The sequence below is a fragment of the Apostichopus japonicus genome, chromosome 5, assembly GCF_037975245.1.
Source record: "Apostichopus japonicus isolate 1M-3 chromosome 5, ASM3797524v1, whole genome shotgun sequence".
Taxonomy (NCBI): domain Eukaryota; kingdom Metazoa; phylum Echinodermata; class Holothuroidea; order Aspidochirotida; family Stichopodidae; genus Apostichopus; species Apostichopus japonicus.
Window position 1 is genome coordinate 4,265,739 of NC_092565.1, and position 17,482 is coordinate 4,283,220.

Here is a 17,482-nt window from a genome sequence, read left to right on the forward strand (position 1 = left end):
TTTATATCATTATTGGAAAGCTGCTGGGAAAGAAAAAAATGTATGACATCTCAATCCCACTGAGGGTAACTGCATGCAAAGTGCAAAGTTGATTATAAGCTGGTTACGAGACTGGGTATGTCACAACAAAAATTTAAACTGACTTGAAAAACATTTGTTCCTACTCAATAATGAATGTACAGAGACTTCATTGAGACCTTGACATTACGGAGTAGATTTCTGTCGACTGGTCGATGCAGCTAGATATATGCGCTGCATAATCTGTACATCGTTAATGACGATTACTTGTTTTTGTCGTCATCAGGTGAATAAGACTAAATTCAAACTGAGTGACTTATATTAAAGCTGTAGTGGTAGAAGATCGATGCACATGATGGTGCTTGAACGGACTACGACGAGTGGGTTCAATGAAAAAGTAAAACAAGACGGCCAGAATAAAAGCCCTGTCCCTTCAACTGAAAGTTGAGTCCAGTCACCACCGGTAAGTTTATTCACTCTAATCAGGGACCTGGGTCACTGTACTATCAAGTCTATGTTGTCCATCATCAGAAAGTCCATTCTTTGGGTCTTTTCTTTTCTTCATTTTTGGGTGAGTGGGGTTTATACTAGAGGTATTACTCATTGCTAGTCTGTAGTCTACATGTAGTGGGGTTTATACTAGAGGTATTACTCATTGCTAGTCTGTAGTCTACATGTAGTGGGGTTTATACTAGAGGTATTACTCATTGCTAGACTGTAGTCTACATGTAGTGGGGTTTATACTAGAGGTATTACTCATTGCTAGGCTGTAGTCTACATGTAGTGGGGTTTATACTAGAGGTATTACTCATTGCTAGACTGTAGTCTACATGTAGTGGGGTTTATACTAGAGGTATTACTCATTGCTAGACTGTAGTCTACATGTAGTGGGGTTTATACTAGAGGTATTACTTATTGCTAGACTGTAGTCTACATGTAGTGGGGTTTATACTAGAGGTATTACTCATTGCTAGACTGTAGTCTACATGTAGTGGGGTTTATACTAGAGGTATTACTCATTGCTAGTCTGTAGTCTACATATTCGAAAGGGGCAACGAGTTGGAAAACCTAGAATAGCAGGGGTGGGGGAATTCCATCGGGTTTTCGAACCCGGGGCTCGCGTGTTATGTGCCGATACCCAAACCGACTAGGCCTTGGACACTGATTGAATGTCTAGAGGTTCAAAACCAGGAAGGATGGTCGTCGTTACCACCACAGGCCTCTTCATCTACAGATATCAAAACTCTGCTAGTACCATTTGGTGACATAGTTTATGAATACTCTAGAGATAGCATTCATGATGCTATCCGACTGAACGAAACTGAACTGAATGAAACTGAACGAAACTGAATGAAACTGAACGAAACTGAATGAAACTGAACGAAACTGAACGAAACTGAACAAAACCGAAAGTGGGATCTGAGACGAGATACTATGAACGTAACTCTCTATATAGATATAAATAAATAACTAAATATGCAGTATATATAGTTTATATATGAATATTGTATTTATATTGAAACTGAATCCATGTATTTATTTATTTATTCTTTTTTCGTTAATTTCTCTTTATGACAATAATTATCTTTGATCTACCATGACTCATATCAATATACAAATCGTGCATCAATTTATCTATCACTGAAGCTACTCCCCACATGAACGGACCAGTTTCACACATTTTACCAAAGCGACTTAGTCTCCTTTTGGAAAAAGTGATAGCTAAGCTTTCTCTGTGCATATTTTTCATTACCATATTCCCATACAAAACACACACACATAGATCTATGTAAACTGATAAAACTGACTATTTTTTTGGAACATCAAATTTTATATTTGTAAAAATCTGCAACAATTGTTTGTGCTCAAAATTCACGTCTTGCTCTCCAAATCTTTTTGTATTATTACACAACAAAACTGAACAAAGTAAGAAAACTCTTGTCATTCTCAACGATATTTTCAAAAGAAAAAAAAACTAAGGAATTGTCCGTTTTCATCACTAGTTCAGATATGTTGCACCTCTGTAAATCTCGTCAAGACTGCATCCAGCCGTCCACAAAGCAACTCCTTAGTTTACCAAATATATCTTCCCTTTTTTCTTCTTTTGCCACAAGGAGTTCAGCCGTACCTCTCTAAATATAGTAAGACATGATTGCGTCCAGGATGGTTTACTTTTTCATCTCTCCCAAAATCAATCCAGGGAATTTGCTTCGGACAAGGCTCTCTAATTTGGTCTCCAATTTCCTCAGAGGCAGACTTCACTCTTGGTCTCAAAACAGCTTTTCACAACCGGGTTTAACTCTAACAGAGAGACACTGGAAATTACCGTAACCCTTACACTTCCACGGAGGCTTCCGGCCATAGGCCTTTCTCACGTTATTATATCGGACTTAAAACCCAGCTGCAACAATTTGATTGAGGAGCTGCGAAACATTAAATAGACAAAGTTGAGAGATTCGTAAGTGGGGGATTGCTCTAACCTAAGGAGGATTGCAATGATTAAAACCTTTCACAATCTGTTTAAATGTCTGCGAGGGCACAACAGGGATTAAAGCACCCTTGACAATTTGAAGAGGGGAAAAAAAAAATGTGGTAACTGATGTAATTGGAACTAGGCCTACTTTTATAGGAGATTGGAAAAGCGAAAAAAAAAAGGGCCGGCATAAAATGTCGAAGAGGGACGTGTCAGTACCATGCAAACCCAACATACGCTTGGCAGAATTTAATTTTTTACAGTGATCAGATAAACATCTTTATGAAATTTTTTCAATACAATTTGGGAATAATTCATTTATTCATTTATTGAAAAAAAAAAAATAACTTGAATGACTCCATACATTTTGTTACATGAGATACTATTTGAAGAGATGACAATAAACTGATTCAACCAATTATCTTGTTTAAATCACACATTATAAAAATAAATTACAACTGCTGTTATTTGTAAGATGCTGGTTTTGCAGTACTGTCGAAAAGCTGCACTACCGAAACAGACTGTATCGACCTTAACGCTTCTTTGTTACCGTACTTGTACAAATGATCATGCCTACCTGTCTCCACTCAACATGTGAACTCCAATCATCCTAGCCTACCACACTTTGATAGATATATATGTATAGCCTACCACACTATATATGTGTATACGCTGCAGACTCAAGCAACCCTAACATACTGAGAGAACGCCATCAGTCATTCCCCCGGAAGTATAACGGGATCGTCGGAGTCTTATTGGGTTTGAGATATTTTATTACCTACCTATCAAGCCGAAGGAAGTATAACTTTGCACGGCTCTTAAACCTTCTTCAAATTTATAACTTTTCAATCTCAGCGACTTCCATTATTAAACCCAAGGGCAATAGTTCAAATTCCTACACCGACGTGAAAGTCGCTAGAGTTTTGCTTTGAACAGATGAAATTTGATCATTCTATTACGAGAAATGTCAGAGCAGGCTTCCAGCCAAAAAAACGAGACCATTCCCTCGTAAATTTACGGCTACAGATCTCTTCTGCGGGTACCCATCGGCCATTTAATCTGTGCCAAGGAAACCTCGTCCACCCTCGTACCCTGGACGTAATGGATCTTTTATAAATCATGTTCGGCTTTTTTTTATCCTTCTTCTCTTTCGTACCGTTTTTTTTTTTCATTTTCCACCTGATTTTCAAATGTCTGATTCGAATGTCGACTTTCATCGACCATGTGTCCTTCATATCCAGTCTACTGTGAACCTTTTCAAATTACCCGAAGATATCAACATTTTAGAGGTACATGCTTGACAGATTTTGTACCTAACATTGTCGAAGGTAGACGGGTTAAAACCGAATAACGATGATGACAACCGCACCGAGGGTAAAATATACATACTGTTTTGATGGAGAGACCAAAGAAGGGGGGAGGGGAGAAATAAAAAAGCTTGTCGATGCTTAAGTGAAATTCTTTTGCCAAATGCCACACTCAATTTCAAAATGTTTTTTAGTCCATGAAAAATACAACTCAAATTGAAATGAAAGATTTCCGCGGTGCCTTGAAAAACGTGCAAAGTAGATTGCGTCGCAATCGCTTAAAAAAAACAGATGAATAATGGAGCATAATGAATAAATAAAAAAGGAAAGCAGAAAATAGAGAATCATGTTCCAGATCTCTAAGGATGACACAGAGATGCATTTTGCAGCCGATTTGATGATTGCAAACCGGTTAATTTTTCATCTATCACTTCCGTCAGCGACAATCTTTTTACCACCAATTTGCATTTTCTATCTCATCATGTAAACTTGGTTGTAATTTAAGATTCAAAACTTCAAAGACAATCTACAAAACAAATACAAGCCTTCTCTTCCTCCGATACAACACTCCTATTAAATATTCCACCGAATTACGCATACATGTAATCTCTGCCGAGGTCTCGAATGATCTACCTAGTATGTATATAATTTATCTTGGAAAACTTATTTCCCGACATGGAAGCGAGGTAAACTTGAATTTTCAATAAAATGTCTCGCCGAGGAACAATATTCTAGAAAGGGAGATGGCTATAAGAGTTTGAATTTGAATTAAAGTGACAATTATTCATGTGGCAAAGCTAAGACAAAACTAAACAATCCATTTTTAACTTTATAGCGACTTTCTAGATCTGACTTTGATAAATGTCTCGATGAATTTTTAATTTCTTGACGGTAGCTTGACTGCAGTCACTGCACGCAACGTCGATAAAGTCAGAGTTCCTTCTTTTTTTTTTATTAAATTTCCTATTTGCCTGTGAGTAAGACATTTTTAACATGAGAATAATACAAACAGGTTGAATATAAAAAGGACCTTGGCAACAAAAAGGTTGAGAAGCTAATGGAATCATTAATTACTAGGTCTGCCCATTACCCTTCATTTGGTGCGAAAATACTTGAGGTCTGCCCTAGTTTGATCGATTGCAAGTTTATTTTGGGTAATATGAGGTTCAAATGGTAAATTTACCGACCGAACGCCAATAAAAATCCTGTATAGAGAGAAATTAAAAAAGATGTGTATATTTTAATTGATATTAAATAGTGGAGCTGCAATGAAAAATTCACAAAAACCCTAAAACATAAATCACTGGCACTACCCTGGATACAGGCCTGAAGGATAGCATGCAATAGTAATAGACTGACAACATAGGATGATGGGTTAAATATCCAATCTACACTTAAGTCCTGCATCTACTGTACTGCATGCTACTTCATCAAAAAACAACTAGATAGGAAGCCTGAAATAACAAGTAAATATTATACAAGAGCATCAATGATGCAGTATCTCAATACTGGAAGTTCTAATTTCGATTCCTAGTTTCATATCTTTGTTGTCTCTACAATTATTAATATCAATATATATAATATTTTTGGTCATATAGTTTGACGTCAATGACAACAGTCAAATAAGAAGAGGCGAACAACTCGACCATATTCTTGATGCCCACCTTGAGAAAGCTAGGCCTATCGACCTACTATACGTTACTGTAGACTGTAGTGGTGACTACCATCAAAACTGTGTACACTTCCAAGTATCAAAACAACCCACGTTTTTCCTTCTCAATAATTTTGACATGAAGATTTCGGGGATTTATGACTGGGAAAAAATAATGTACAAGTAGATTACAAGTTTTTAATTGAAAGTGATGGGTGGCCTCCTCCTCTCCTTATAGCCACCCCAGTTCCTCTCCATTTTAGTATTTTCTTTTAATTCTTTGAATATTTGATGTCAAACATCACAGGTTCAAAAGAAAGCTAAACATACTTCTTATAACCTTATAGTTATACATCTTATATCCTTATAAATAAAACATAACCTTATCCAATTTTTATAGTCTTATAAAAGTTGTGATGCTATGGCTGGCTCCTCTTTTATACATACTCCAGTGAAAATAAAATGTGATAGATTATAATTTTTGTTCTTAATTCTTTTTTTTTGGGGGGGGGGGGATTAAAGAAATATACCAAACAAGCTGTTAATTCATAGTGATGCTTCATTCTAGAAATGCACAATATACACTCTATTCCAAATTAATAGTTGTTGTATTATACCATTCACATTATGTTAATTTTATGGAGTCACAGTTAAAATATAAGTTGGAAACTTAAGTTAAAATTAAAACACACTGTAAGGCAATCGAACAAACTTACTCCACCCTGGCCAAAACTGCCTGAACACCACCAGTACAATGCTAATGTGGCCATTACTAAATGAAAGTCTAATATAGGATGCACTACTGTAGGCCTAGCCTAAACTTGTAAACACAACAATGTGTATACGTAATTATACAAAAATACCTGATGGGCAATCAAACAAACTTATCATGACTCTTGCTCTGAAAAACAACCTGAACAACAGTACAATCCTTAAATTGATATTACTAAAACCATGGAGCTATAAACAGACGAAGTCCTAATATAAATTAAATGTAATACGACAATGTGTATGAAATTAGTGTGCAATACACTACCAGTACCAGCAGCATATCTCACAACAATATAGAAAATTGGTCGCGAGGGTGGCCATTTTCGTATATCTAACATGTAGCTGCCATGAGTCCTAACCAATCTGCTACAAACCAGAATTGGAGGCGGGGCTTGAGTCATTGCCAATCTGCTACAAACCAGACTTGGAGGCGGGGCTTGAGTCATTGCCAATCTGCTACAAACCAAACTTGGAGGCGGGGCTTAATTATCAAAAACAAGGAAACAAACAAGTTTTGTAGCGTGTGCAAAAAAGCCTTGGTTCAACGGTTTTTCAGATTGATTTGGCCAAATTTGGACATAAATCGGTGAAAAAGTCATGGAATGAGATACAATTCTGGAATAAAAAATAGTAACTTTTGTTGGCCTATATGATATATGCTTGCTCTGGAAATTTCAGAGAAAAAGAACTTTGTATGAAGACGCTGAAAATTTTTTAAGACAAGAGAGAGTCCCACTTACTGTTACAATATCTCTATACATGTAATGTATTGAGATAATAATATATTATTTTGAGTAATACTCATTATGTTCATATAGTAATAGACTGACAACATAGGCTGATGGGTTAAATATCCAATCTACACTTAAGTCCTGTATACATGTACTGCATGCTACTTCATCAAAAAACAACTAGATAGAAGGCCTGAAATAACAAGTTTATATTATATAATATATATAATATGTAAATTTAATTTTGAGTAATACTCATTATGTTCATATAGTAATAGTATGACAACATAGGCTGATGGGTTAAATATCCAATCTACACTTAAGTCATGCATCTACTGTACTGTATGCTACTTCATCAAAAAACAACTAGATAGGAGGCCTGAAATAACAAGTAAATATTATATAATATATATCATATATAAATTTAATTTGAGTAATATCCATTATGTTCATATATATTATAATAGTCTGACAACAGTGGCTGATGGGTTAAATATCCAATCTACACTTAAGTCCTGCATCTACTGTACTGCATGCTACTTCATCTAAAACCAACTAGATAGGAGGCCTGAAATAACAAGTAAATATTATATAATATATATCATATATAAATTTAATTTTGAGTAATACTCATTATGTTCATATAGTAATAGTATGACAACATAGGCTGATGGGTTAAATATCCAATCTACACTTAAGTCCTGCATCTACTGTACTGCATGCTACTTCATCAAAAAACAACTAGATAGGAGGCCTGAAATAACAAGTAAATATTATATAATATATATCATATATAAATTTAATTTTGAGTAATACTCATTATGTTCATATAGTAATAGTATGACAACATAGGCTGATGGGTTAAATATCCAATCTACACTTAAGTCCTGCATCTACTGTACTGCATGCTACTTCATTTAAAACCAACTAGATAGGAGGCCTGAAATAACAAGTTTATATTTGACTTTGATCAAGACTCCCACAGTTGGAATTATTTCCCAATATGATGGGAAAATTAAGATGGAAGACATGTTGCGACTCACACCAAAGCACATACTGGTCATGAATACTGGAAAGTTGGAAAACAAATTTCAGGATCATTTGCATATGATCTACAGCCTTCATTTCATCATAACCTAAAATTCTACAGAAGGCCCTGTTTTGGGACCTCACATGATGACAAAAGTATTCTTCCTGAACAACTTTGGTTTCACCACCATTCAAACGATATATCTACAACATTTCAGCAGATCTGTACAAATGCTCTACGGGGAGCAGCATTGCTTGTACATTTTCAGAAAATGACCTCAAATGACCTTCAAATTTTTAAAATATGATCGTATGTATGAAAATTAACTCACACAAACCACTGATGAAATTTCAGCCAAAATCAGAAAGCAGAATTGCACAATTGCTTATTGTTCAGCTGAAAGCTTTTAGCTGAGCTAAAATATGGCTTCTAATACTTTCAAATTCACATTCTCAACAGTGTCTCATCAGAAAAGTACTGATTCATTCCATTAAAATTGTTCAGAGGTCAATTTATTGTTTGCCTGGAACCGAGCAACTTTAATAATTACTTCACATTGCGTAGCTAGGTGACAAAGTGGGGACCTTCAACATTTCCACAGAGGGCGCTGTTATATCGATCATAATGCATGGCGTGATCTATACTGTTTAATACGTGATCTCCAAAGATTATATATATATATATATATGATATATGTATAAAGATATATATATATATATATGAATCAATCTATGTGCTACAGTTGTTGTGAAAATGTTTAAAAAGATCGTTCTTCATATTACAGACCAAAATTTTTTATTAATTGATAGTATAAGTCCAGTATTATATACCACCATGAAACCTGTCAGCGAGTGACAATAGACTAATAAAAAAGACATAAAAATGAGTTTGCAGATATAATTGTCACCTGTATGGCTACAAGGAAATTTATTGATATATAAAGCAGACTTTTATACCAACTTGGTTGGGCTTTGTCGTGCAAACATCCAGTGGTTTAACAATCATAGAGAGGGATCTGTTTTAGGTCACTGAGATAATTGCAGACAGCGTTTCTCGCCGCAGTACTCTAGGCACAGGCAGTAATTAAACCTCTTTTGTTTAATAAGGAGACGCTACTGTCATTTCTACAAAATACAGTTATATCTGCAAATTATGTCATATCTTTTCCTTAAGATTTCTCTGAAATTATTCGTCTTTTATACACAAATTCAGCATTCACCATGAGTATTACAGGTTAAGTATGTAAATCAGTGGTTCAGAGACAACTTCATGACAATAGCATACATGTGTGTGTAATCCATCACCCTCAGTGCATGGCTGCAGTGGGATTTAAAGGGATTTTCCCCCCACAATAATTATCATCCTTTTCTTTGCAAGAGCCTTGATGGTAACATGTTAACTGCATTTTTTCTAGACTATCATTAGTTAGTATGGTTACAGTCAATGTGTACAGTACTTAGTGAAAATCCCTTTCACCATTGACAAACAAATTCATGAGGAGAAGATAAATCCTGGAGTAGTAAACTATGGGATAGTACTTTCAGATCAGGGTAACCAAATAGTAACTTGACACATGTATGCTAAACCACTATGACCTCCACTGTTGGGGGGGGGGGGTTGGGGGGAAGGGGGCAGGAAGAGGGGGAAGGGGGCAGGAAGAGGGGAAAGGGGGCAGGAAGGGCATGATTTCCAGATTAGATTGCGAGTGTGGGAAGCACTTATCTACCTGTCTGATAAAATTGTCATTTCACTCTGATCAAATTTCTTTTGTGACTCGATAAATAGCATTAACTATAGAATTACAGCTATTGATTGCACAGACCAAACAATTCACACCGGTGTTGAGATGAATAGACTTATCGCTGCGTTCGTTGCGAGGAACGTACGTGCTCTCAGATCGACAGTTTTATGGCAATTGTCACAACATTTGCGGCCATCTAGGCAAAAGGAGATGAGCACGATGACTGCGATTATTGCACTCGACGCAGCTCAAATGTTACCTAGGAACGGTACTGTACGGTAGCTTCAAATCGAAATCTACAATATAGTGCTCAGAGTATCCAATACAGATCAGCTAAATTCGTACATACCCCTCCCGACCGGAACAAAGTTTATAGGATCAGGCCTATATATCGGAGAAGACAAATACTTCATAATGTTTGAACAGAATGTTGGGAGTGGGTGCTTAAGTGGGTTTACATGGGAGAAGGTGCTTAAGTGGGTTTACATGGGAGTAGGTGCTAAAGTGGGTTTACATGGGAGTAGGTGCTTAAATGAACTCTGACCTTCATCAAATTGTGTATAAACTATACAATACACCACTATCCTACCATTTATATATGAGCTCCTTTCATTTTCTGGTTCTGGAGATATAGCACTTTTGATATATTCACATTTTGCCCTCTGCTGATCCCAAATGAACTTTGACCTCCACCCCAAACAATAATGTTAGCTGAACTAATTACAGGAAATCCACAAGCCACATTTAAGAACTGAACAGGCTACCTTCCTTGGGATATCAAGTTTACAAGATTTTTACAAATTTTCCCTTCTGTTGACCTCAAATGGCCTTTGACATTTACAAAAACAATACAGATCGTCTGCTCACCAACGGCATGATACACACCAAGTTTGAACTTCCTGCAACTTCTACTTCTTGAGATATTGTGTGAACATGTTTTCAGTATTTGACCTGTGCTGACCTCAAATGACCTTTCACCACTATCAACAACTATCCCAAACCAGTTCTACCTAATGGGAACCTTCAACCAACATACCAAATATGAAATGTACCCCAGTTACCCTTCTGAAGTTAGTCACATACACACAAACTAGCAATCATCATCTCATAGGTTCCTGTAAATATGGAAATAATTATTTGAATATTTCAACTAAATATTAAATTCTCTCTGTGATTATGATCCTATACTAGTGTATAACATACTTTATCAAACGTGTTCAGGTAAAGTTAACTGCAGTACTTCCTAATGAACGATCCATTGGTGAAACAGTCAATACATCATTGACCAATCTTTGACCAATTTAAAACACCGCTCGGGAACAGCACTCTTCGAAATATATATTTTATGAATGTGACGAGGCAAAGTTACGACAAACTGCTTTAATCCTGAACTGTAAACCAAACACAAGATTCCTATCAAATGACTTTGCTATTTATCTGAGTTGAACCTCAGCTTGATTCTAGTTGAAACCCCAATAACCAAACGACAGCTGGGGCAGCTTTTCCCAGATTTTTGGGACTTTCAATAATAAGATACCAGTTGACGAGATCTGATGGATTACACGATTTCTATTCATCGGTCTTACCGATGATCATTTTTTGTTGAAATTATCAGACGCCATTTCGGAGCTTTCGATTTCTTCTGATCCAATGAGTCTTAACATCCAATATACGGTATTGTCATTTGAGATGTTTCATTAAAGATTTCAAGCTTCTAGACATACATAGTTGCTGACCTTGGGAGATTACAATCTAGCAGATGAGGATGAGTGGGGATTTCTATGGAAACTGAACACTAAATAGGTTTAAATTCTTTGCACATATATACTTGACTACCTGAATGTGTACAACAGGATTAACTTCAAAACCTTTGAAATTGACAAAAAGAAGAGCTTTATGCAAAAGGGTGATACATGTGTGAAATGAGTGCAAAGGTCTAGTTCTCTAGCAGACCTTTTTCAACCCAGATTTTATTTTTATTTTGGGGGGGGGGGTGGGGGGAGGGGGTTCCATCTGCCATTAATCATCAACTTCAAAACTACTCAATGGAAAATGGAAAACGTTGCCGTTCAGATAACACTGAGCTAGCATAAAATATAATCTACAGATTTTATTTTGACGCATGTGTGTTATAAGTTAACGCACGTTACACAAATTACAGTACATTGTTCACTTGGAGGTTTGTTTTTAAGCGACTAATTTGCCTCCAAAAACATTTATTTTGCAATATTATTATGATTATGCATACCCTACTGACTATAATGTACCTTAAATTTGCATTTATGCTTTTGGCCATATATAATTTTGATCAAGTCATGAATCTTTTTACATGTGTCTCTGCATTCCATTTTCGAAAAACCAAATGAGGATACAACGCTGTTTCCACGACCGAATTTGCAAACTATTGACATCCACATTGACAATCCGACATGTACGTCGAAATTTAGTAGTCCCAAAAGTCATGATGTCAGCTGCATGCCTCATTTTTATCATTTCTGATGTGATATTGGTGCAGACAAAAAGCAAAAGATTGTTGTTGGGTTTTTTGGGGGGTTTATTTTAATTTATTTTGGATACAACTTATCTTCCTTTAAGAGTCTGTACACAAAACTGGTCAGTACACAAAACTGAGTTCTGAGTTAAAAGTTAAAACTGTTACAAAAGTTAAAAAAGCTAAAAAGTTAAAACTGAGTTAAAAGAGTTCTGTACATAAAACTGGTCAGATTGTCACAAATTCACTGCAAATTGCCAACTTACAGGAATAAGAACTGGTAACAGATAATGTGACAGATATATGACACATATAGTGAAAGAAAACATTTCATAGCGCATGTTCAAACACTCCTGCCTCATATTCATATTTCATACTAGTTCTTCGGATGTTGAAAGGTAAATCATTACAGGGCGATAACCTTGTTCTAAATCCAGCAAATAGAACACAGCATGCCATCTGCAACGGCCTCACATGACACATATATGAATATTCTTCAAAGGCTTACCTTTCCCTCTCTAATGCAAAACTCACTTTTCCTCCTCGAATGTGAGACACTTTGAATATATCTGCTCACCTGTCAATGTACTTTGAATTTAAGACTTCGTCAAAATGTCAGAAAACAATCCCAAACTTCTCCAAATTTCAAATTGAAAAAAGACAAAATTCTCCGCAATAAAACAGGACATGCAATTTTCATTGCCAGAGGTATGCAGTAAATATTACAACGACGACGTCAAATTTTTTGACACACTCGGCCGCCGTCCCCTCCAATGCATGCCATTATGAACAGTGTTATGCAGTTAGGTGAGTATAATGTTACAACGTGCTTTATAGATATATATGTGTGTGCGTATAATTTGGCTCATGAATGTATCATGTAGCACACGTTCTGTGGACGGACAGGTACTTATGTAAATTAGCACACCATACTTCAACACAGTGCAGTGACACACAAATAAAGTCTGATTTGGGGAGGCATAAAATGCACATAATGAAACTTGCAGACTGCAACTTTGATTTATCTTGTATCTTTCAGTAAACAAAGAGACAGTTCGTGCATTAATACAGGGATATATATTCCACTGGTAGACAATATAGCAATTACATAAAGAAGGGGGAGGGAGGGGGATCAACACTGTTAAATTGGAAAGCCCATCTCAAATATCTTGTTCCTAACTTGAGATATAATGGTTTGAATAGAACCCATTTTTGATTGGCTAACCACCCGGTTCTTCCCTGAAGTAGATTACAGAACAGTAGTTGGTCTGTGATGTATATAACTGTCGTCAGAAAAGCTTTACATTCCTAGATTGTAATCTTCTTGTTGAATATTCATATATTCTTTATACTAAACGCTATGAAGATGTGGTTTTGACAGACAGACGGCAAAAAAATTCTGGCATTTTCATGAAGCGATCAAATTTCAGCCACCTGAATATATATCCCCTTAAAGATCATCAGTATTTGGGCTCAAAGTTTAGTACATTATAAAAATTACTTAAAAGTTTTCAAAATTACTTTCCTAAGGGTTCTGCTCGCCCAACATATTCCCTGCCAGTGAGATTGTTAAAATTGACAAGTCAATTTCCCAGTGTACCGGGTATATAATTACTGTAAAAGTGGCAGTAAAATTATGCTAGTTGAAAACTGGAGCATGGTTGACCATTCTTATTATTAGATGATTATTTGACTTCTAGCATATTTTGAGCATACTACTGATGGCTTTTAACTCTTTACAGAGCCCTGTATGTGCAGTTGGGTGCTTCATGAGTACAACCGTCAGAGAATAACATACCGACTACGCAGCTTATTTTCGCTATGCAAATTGACATGCAAATTATGTTAATTATTTGTATGGTATTCTTGGTACGAAGAATCTTGCCATTATTATAATAAAACAATTACTATTAATGGTTTCTCTTTCAATAGGACACCTTTGGGATTTTTGCGTAACGTGCAATGTCCTCTGAATTCAAAGAGGCTTTGCGGGAAATACTAAAAAGGGAGGATGCGGGGGGGAGGGGGAGTGGGGGGAATATAAGGAAATACCATCTGATTTAGCTAATAGTAAGGAATATTGGGCTACAATGGGATATAATCCATTTATAAGTAGTTTTAGAAACTTTTATTATTAATTTTAGTATGTTCTTCAATGAATCTATATAAGTTAAAATGTCACAAAGCCTGTAATCACAGACTTATCCTTCCTTTCATTCTATCATGATTGGTAGAGCTTCAGTACTAGACTATATATAGCTAGATGACATGAACAACTCATCTAAAATTTAAAGTATAAAAGTTACACCCAACACCTTCCCTGAGTCCTGAGTCACATCTCACCAGTACAAAGTCCTCCTTTTGTGAAATATATGGCTTTGGAAGCTTAAAAGCTTCTTCTTTACGTTTTTCTTTTTTGCTATAGAATGATCTTTCAATCTAACATCTATGTGTAACAAAATTGCAGATAAATGGTTTTTACATGCTATAAAGAAAATTCAATTCAGTTGCCATGGTGATGTCACACACTGTTGGTGTCTGCGCTGCAATGACTGCAGACCACAATTGCTTTGTGTTCAAGTGGTTATGAAGGCGATCAAACTAATTGAGCTATAAAGTCATTGGAGAAGGCCTGGGCCTCTATTTATAATACTATTTATCCATTTTACCTATTTTCTACAACCTTAGGGTGAGTACTCTCAACAGTTTCATCAGATTGAAAATACGTATGCGCTATCTGAATGAAAATTTTCTTGCCCACTTTTGATCACATTTTATTTTTTAAGAAATGTAACCCACTTACTTCTAGTTGTCAAATCTGCCACTTGTATACATGTGAATAATCATAATACTTTCTGTATCGATGAATGAATTTGACACGGTCATATTTTCCGCTTGCATGACTGCCACGATGACACCACACGCTATGACTGTCTGCTTTTCACAGAACGACCACCCACTGACTGACACTGTACTTGCAAGTGTCATACCTATTGTAATCAACTTTATTACTCATGAATATTTGCACATTTCAAAGAGTCCAAGAATTTCTGTGCTTCTTTTTGTTTCATCAGGATTACGTAGTTTTTGCTTTTAAGGTTTATTTGACTTTAGAAGGTTACGGATTGCTGGAAAGAGTTAGCAATTGGTTGCAATATACCTCCAGAAGTCTGTTTGATATAGATGCAGGTAGTATTATATATTTATCATAGATGAAGTGTAATATACAGTAGTATGTCCCTACATATCTGTATGCATTTCCTACATATGGGCATTAAAGTTGTAAATTTACAGACATAGCAAACCCTACATGTTATATCTGTACAGTTCATTACACATTTCTACCAATTACCTTACTAGTTTGCAGGCATACAGAACAACTTGCCCAATACATACTGTATGTTTGCCTATTAAGCAATACTATACTTCACTGAGTCACATGCTGTACATGTTATTCTTACTGACACACAAGCAGACCTGTACATAATCTTGTATAGTACTTAGATTCAGGTATGTCACCAATATTGTATTTTCTGCTTCAACTTTACTTGTCAGTCACCATGGGACAATGGTGGCATACAGTTCTGAAACTCAATAAAACTTACTGATACCTTCTGTACAACCTTTGAAGACTTAAAACTAGGGGAAGCATATGATGCTTCTTCCATCCAGCTCTGGTAACAGAAAATTGAACCTTCTTTGCCCCCTACATATGTTCCATGATGTGCACATACTTGTACCGTTGAGATTTTGTTCCCCTGCCCCTGCCCAAATGGTCTGCTTACCATGCAATTGCCCCCTCACACTACTCTTGGAATTCTGGTGCCACCACTGCTTTAAACTGCAGTAACTGCAGTTAACACTCTACTTGAACTTTGAAGTTGAAGACTGGACATAGCCTAGAGGCCTAGGCTAATCATTGAAGTTGAATCATAATTATGCCTCCCCATGTGTAGTGCCTAGATGTAAGCTACAATATGACTTGACAGAACAGGAACACCTTACACCACAAGTAAACATAGGAGGCTGAGGCTTACCTGACTGGTACGACTTAACGTTATAATGGCAGCCAATGGTGGTACTGGCACACTAACAGTAACAGTTGCAACTATAACTAGTAGTATAACACTGACCTGTCCATCCTAACTTAGGCTCCATTAATATGGCATTATTATCGCTAAACAAATCACATGAAACTTACAATTTAGAAAGTGTTCCTGCAAAAGCAGTTGCATTTCTCCAGTGACGAGTAACTTCCTTGACCTCCCGAGTGTAAAAGTAGTACTTGCAGAGCCACTTGTACAGCCTTTGCACTTTATTCCGTCTGCTAGGCCCACTACGTATTAGGAGTGTGTTTACATCAAAACCCCGACAGCGCGCTATCAGGAAACGTGAACCTTAGCACTATCCTTGGACTACATGTAACAGTAAACAGTACGGCACAGCTGTTAGTGAACGCAATGTAATTATAGAGAGCTCGTTATCGATCTGCAGACAGGTCTACGTGAAAGTGAGAGCGAAAAGAGATGGCGCTACGTGTCAAAGCAAGCCAGAGCCGTATATAGAGAAATATCAGGCTCTGAAGAAGGCATCAAATTCCACTTGTGAATCTACCCTAAACTACACTTACATATTGCTTTAAAGATCATGTTAAAGGATGAAACAAATTTTAGCAGAATTGTTTTAGTCTTGCTGTGTCTTAGATCCCAGATAAACGACAAATTTGAGGGCTTGTAACATGGAAGTCGGTGATTTGCTTTCCAAAGTGTGCGTTTGTGTGTGTTTGTGGAGCAGGGGAAGGGGGACGAGGGTAGTGGGTATATATTACTACATTTCTATCTTCAGTGGACTTTTTTTTAAATTGTGGCTTTTTAAGATGAAATTTCAACAGGAAAACTTTCAAGTTTTAGCTTTTCATTTTGACCATTGGGGAGGGTGGGGGGGAGGTGGAATTTAAAAAAAAGAGCGATGTACATTATTGCTTGTGTGGGGACACAGATTATTATTATCATTATTATTATTATTATATATATATATATATATATATATATATATATATATATATATATATATATAAATATATATATATATACATATATATATATATATATATATATAACTTAAATATTTTCCCATCGCTTGCTGTTATGTACATTGTAGCATTACGAGGCCTTCTTTATAGAGGGGGTCAGAAATTCCCCCACACCCCCCCGACCCATACACCCTTCACACACTCCACTTCATAAAGTGACGTTAAGAAATTAGTGCA

The 17,482-nt window shown here is 36.3% G+C and overlaps 1 protein-coding gene across 3 annotated transcripts in view; it reads right to left on the reverse strand.

Annotated features, from left to right (window-relative positions):
- Positions 1-16,671, reverse strand: part of LOC139967360 (serine/threonine-protein kinase 32B-like) — a 121,961-nt gene extending 105,290 nt beyond the window's left edge. Inside the window, exon 1 of one of the 3 annotated variants that reach the window (XM_071971067.1) lies at positions 16,415-16,670. The gene's annotated coding sequence lies outside the window, so the exon portion shown is untranslated. Of the gene's footprint in view, positions 1-16,250; positions 16,376-16,414 lie in introns of those variants that run through there. The other 2 variants (XM_071971068.1, XM_071971069.1) reach the window with 2 other exon arrangements.
- Positions 16,672-17,482: the final 811 nt, after the last annotated feature.